The following is a 5,892-nucleotide window of genomic DNA, read 5'->3' on the forward strand; positions in this document are numbered from 1 at the left end:
TATACTTTAGAAGTTTATTTATTGGTTATATTAATGAGTTTTGGCCTTCCGCATTGTATTTTATTCATTATGGTTGATATATTGGTAAACGTTGGGGTTTAGATTTGTTGGTTCGCTCACATAGGAGGATAAGTGTGGGTGCCACTCGCGGCTCGTTTTGGGTCGTGACAGATAGACTACAAATATTTTATTTGACTTATGATTCATAGTGAGTATATTCAGCAAAATGTTGAGATTTAGTAAGTTGTTTTTAAACGTTTCTATCAATTAGATGCTTATGTATGCTCCAGTTAGTCTTCTACTTGTAGTGAACTAGGATTAGGGTTTTCTTGGTGATTTGACATATCAAGTAAACTTCATCCAATTCCAAGCGTCAACAATCGTTAGTCAGTATATAACCCAACTAATGAGCAGGGAGAAGTACCCTTTTTATAATTAATTGGGAAGTATGAATATGGTCAAATCAGTCATAGAAATCGACATTATCAAATGAAAACATTATCGAAATCAGGGGGTGACACCAATGTCAAATAAAGGGGATTTTGGTTTTAGTTATCAACTACAACAACATATAATATGAAATACAATAATGAGATGGGTTCTTGGGATGTGATTCAATTGTAGGCTAATATAAACAAATGGGTAATTGCAACTGTTAGGAAATAATTGTATTTTAGTGAGTAAGCTAAGACATAGAGAGAATAAATTTTCTCTCGAACAATTTAATCCGAATCAAGTTGATTTCTCTCGAGTATCAACATGCAAGCAAAATAAGACCAGCCTACACCTTAGTCTATTCACTCTCTCAAGCTGAATATGTGGGACTGAATTTAGGATTCACTTTCTTGAGCTGAACCCATGTCAACCCAATACCCACTAACCCTCAATCAATAAGTTTGATTTAAAAAGCACTCTCTCGAGTAAGACAAAAACACGAAGGTAGAACTACACTTTCAACTACAATTCTTAAATTAAACCACAATTAATGATTAAACTCACTTCCAAACAACATTTGATAGCGATCCACATAACCTAAATCAACCCATAATCACATAATCACATCCCAAAAATTATGGTTTTAGCTAGACATTATAAAAAAAATAAAAATTGTTACCAAATTAAGTTTCTATCAACTGGGTAAGATTGATTTCGTTCTTACAATGATCCAATTCGAAGAATCTCAAAAACCCACTTCCAATTTCTCAAAAGTGAAAAACTTCAATTCTCCAAAGCTTAGGGCATCTCCAACCCAAATACTAAATTTTACACCACAAAAGAATCTTTTTCTCTCTCTTCATTATTATTTTGTTATTTTTTATTTCATTTATATTTTCTTATTTCATATACTAAATTCTTTCTAAAACAATCATCATGTATAATTCATATTATTTCCTTTTATAATCGTTTAATATTAAATTATTTTGTACCATAATTTTTTAAATAATATAAATTGCTACCAAATATTATACATTATAATAATGGATAATACAAATAAAAGTGAAATCATTAATGAAATATAATTAAACAAACATTACATAATTGAAAAAATTATTTTAAATTCTACATAAATTTTCAACTTTCAAGATCACTATGGTGCTCCCATAAATACTCTGTTAATGCATGACGTAGTTCAAAATGAGCGTCTTTGTCCTTTATTTTTGTACATCGAGCTAGAAATTATTGAAATTGTTAATTCTCATCTATTGTCATTTCTACTGTCGGAGTTAATCTTTCAACACATCTTGAATTGGTGCTTAAGATCACACTCATCCTCAATTATCGTGTTGTGCATTATAATACATGAATTTAATATATCAATTAACACTTCCTTTCTCCAAAAACGTGACAGTCCTGTGATTATTGCAACACGAGATTGTAGTTTACATAATTTATAGTAGAATTAACATAAATTTATTTTTTAAAAAAAGTGATATATAGAAAAAATAATTTATAAAAAAACTAAATTTATATCTAAAATTAATATTATAAAAATAATTAAATATACAAGATATTTAATTGAAACATACAATTTACATAATATTTAATTAAAAGTTTGTATAATGAAATAATATTATAATATTCAAAAAGTTATTTTGTGTGATGAATAGTGTTACACCATATTTGGTGTAACACTATTCACACACCAAATTTGGTGTGGGTTGGAGCTCAAATCACCAAATTTTACACCAGATATAGGATTTAGTGTAAAATTTGGTGTTTGGTTGGAGATGGTCTTAGGAAAGGCTACGGAAAAACTTGTCTCTTACTCAAAATTCTATACCAAAAACTTGGAATTGAACATTCAATAATAGTCTGATAGTAAACTAAATGTTAAAAAATGTATTTACAGTCGCCAAAAATATGTTGCGAAGTGCCATTTGGCGTAGTAAGTCGAGCTCGCTGATCCACTCGATGATTCGCCATTTGGTCAACATTCTCTCTCTTCTACCTTGGCCTTAAGCTTTCCAAGGTTTGTAACTTTGGGTGATCCAACACTGGATCGCGGAACCACTCGGAGATCCAGCGACTGTTCCTTTCTGTCGCCAACTTGGTTTTCCCTTTCAAATCTTGGAATATTGGAGCTTAAGGCATTAAAATAAACATTTGGCGACTCTCCAAGTGGACTAGGCAATCACCGGACTTTCTTTTCTTTGCTCTTTCAACTAGCTTCATTCCTTTTTAAAAATTAGTGTTCTTGATTGGTTCCTTAATCCATATATTTGGATATTACGGGTTTTACATCAGTTATTGACACAAAATAAGCATTTGAGGGCACTAAATCATTGTAAGTAAATCCCTAAATGAGTCCAAATCTTAGACTTATCTCTTGGGGAATCTGCAATAGTTCTCAAGTGCTAGCCACATCCAGCGTGTAAGTTGCGGTTGTGACAAACTTGATATCAGAACATAGAGTTCTAGTGTCCTAGGGTGTCTATGAAGCCGTGTCAGTTGAATCTCATTTATGGTTATGAGGGCCTTACTTCTATAAATGAGGGACTGCAGACATTTAAGAAAACTTTCAATTCTTTCATATTGTAAATCGTGCAATAGGACCGTGTCATAAGGAAGTTATTCAAACTTGTGCATTTCTGATATCTATTTGACTACCCCTCATACTCAAGGTAGTTGAAATAGAAATGCAAAATCCTTGTCAGTGAGTTACTCTACAAAAATATTTAGAAATTCATGAGACTGCAGAGGGGTTTGAGAGAAGCCCATAAGTGAGCTGAAGTGTTGATATCAAAAGAATGAACTCCTATTTATATGAATCGTGCGTTTGAGCTCAAGACATATGTATTAACAGACTCTTTTCCCTAAACCTTGTTTGCTTTGATACCCTTATAGGGAAGTGTGTTTTAGAGCTTAGGTAGTGTTTTAACCCGAAAATGTAGTATGAGTTATGAGATTATAAGCACTAGTAGTAAAAGTTCCCAAAGTTAGAAGAAATGCATGCATAGGGTCAATAATATAAGAAAGGGAGATAGTGATGAGTCAAACTATGTTATTGTAGCCATGCACCTGATAAATTATTAATGAGGAGTTTTCCCTTATGGGTAGACTAAGAAGTTATAAGTTTATGTAGATTTCATGATAGGAGGTAGAGTAAGAGTTACTAGTATGGATGAGTTAGAAGTACACTTTAACTAGAAAAGAGTTTATGATAATGTGTCATTGTGTTAAGTAACGACCAAGTGTGAGTGTGAAATAAAAGAGTAGGAGTATTCATGAGGTGATAGCTCTAAACTAGGATTACAATTTTAAGGGAGAGCCTATAATATTCAAAGGGTTACAGAACTAATTAGGCAATTATGTATATCGAATGGGCAAATAGTACTTTAATTGTGAAAGGAAATGTGATGGTAAACTGTAACTATGTAGACTGTGAGATAAAGATTGACTATTTGTCATGATGTCTTAATGAACGAGTGTTTCTTTAATTTTTGTCTAGTATATGTAAGATAGTATAATAAACGAGCAATCACATTGATATCTAGTATTATTAATAAACATTAAGCTTGAAGAGATGAGTGTCGTGATCAAAAGAATGACAACATGAGGGTGATGATGTTAGTCTTGAGATATGATTTGGTAGACTTGACATAGAGTAGGTGAGGAATCAATATGTTAGCTACAATGAAATGAGTGGTACAAGTGAGAGATCCTTACTTTTAGATAAGGCCAGTCAAGTGGCTAAGTCATAAGAGTAACAAGAGCATGAGTATTAAGATGTGTAATGAGATTTTATGTAGTCAGCTGAGGTTCCAATTAAGTTTCTTGTTCTCATGTATGTATAGAGGGTATGATTGAGATATCAATGTGGAATAGGTTAAAGTAAGAATTATGTTTCCCTTAACGACTTAGATGAAGCAATGTTATATGCCAATGAAAAGAGGTTAACAGAAGCATCTTAGAAAGAGGTCTTAGAATGAGTCTAACTACTTGCTTATGAAAAGTTTAGTAGCCATGACATAAGCCTTTCCTGAATATTAGAGTAAAGGGAATGTAGACCAATTTAGAGATGAGATAATAGATCCATAACTTTCAAGTGTCAGCTTTAGACCTACGGGGGAGATGATAAGCCGAGAAGTGAAGTCAAGTGTTGAGAATGAGAAAGTGATGTCTTCGGAAAAAGTTTTAGAGATATACCAATCCGTTCATAATTTTATGTATTCATCAAGTCAAGTCATTACAACATCTTTTTGATACTTCTAATAACAAAATTAAGTCTATAATCTATGTTCATACACTCCATAGAGATTCACATCTATGCTCATTTATAAGAAAGAGAGGCAACGACTTTAGCCCACTCATCTCAAGTTGTGCTTCAAAATTGTTCAAGAACCTTGTTCTTTAAGGTATATAACACTATCATAATATTGGATTAGTTCGTTCCCTACATTTACATTCTAGTCAGTAAAAGAGTAATCTAGGATTCTATCCCCTAAAATTGAGTATTCTTGAGATAAGTTGATTTTAAGTTCTTGAGTTCCTGTTTTCTTTTGATTTTTTTTCTAATTATTTAATTATTATATGTTATGTATTAAGATTCTTGACTTGAGTTGTTCATGTCCATAATTATGTATTAACCCTATGAATTGAGTTTTAAATCTTCAAAAACTTTTTAAGGTCCACACTTGAGCTATAAACTGAGTTTTTGATGATATAAAGATGAGATTTGAGAAAGAGTTTCTAAAACATTAGTAGTATGACAATAGAGTATGCCATCAATGTTTAACTAGTATGGTATCTAGTTATGTCATCAATGTTTATGCAATATGACTGTCACGCCCCGAGCCTACACCCTGAACTTGGTCGGCACCCAATGACCATGGCTGGTCTTGAGCGAACCTTGGCTTGACTTTCTTAACTCAACGGAAGGCTTAACTCAACTCAATAGGAAAGTAAGAACATTTTCATAAAATGCTTCAATTAATATCTTAGCCCAAAATGGCAATTCAGTCTCAAATTGACATATCTGAAATAAAAGAGACTTAGATGAACAACCTGACTATCTCTCTATGAATCCTCTATAAGCACTAAGATGAATGTTAGGACAAACCCCACAACATTCTAACAAAGAAACAAAACTGAAAAGCATAAAAAGGATTCTCCGGAATGCAGAGAGTCTCCCCACTGACTCTGAGTGCTTAAACTAGATCGGTGATGCGCTGGGTACTGATCCTGGTTGACATCATCTGCATCATAAGACGATGCAGGCCAACTGACATCAGTACATTGAATGTACGAATATGCAAGTTGGAATGCTAAACACACAACTTAGTCTTGATAAGAATAAGATGAACTTACCTTAGCTCTGGTCAACTCAAGAAGTACTCAACTCAACATATGAATATAAGCAATTTAAAACATATATATATATATATATATATA

The sequence above is a fragment of the Solanum pennellii genome, chromosome 9 (genome assembly GCF_001406875.1).
Source record: "Solanum pennellii chromosome 9, SPENNV200".
NCBI classification, from domain to species: Eukaryota; Viridiplantae; Streptophyta; class Magnoliopsida; order Solanales; family Solanaceae; genus Solanum; species Solanum pennellii.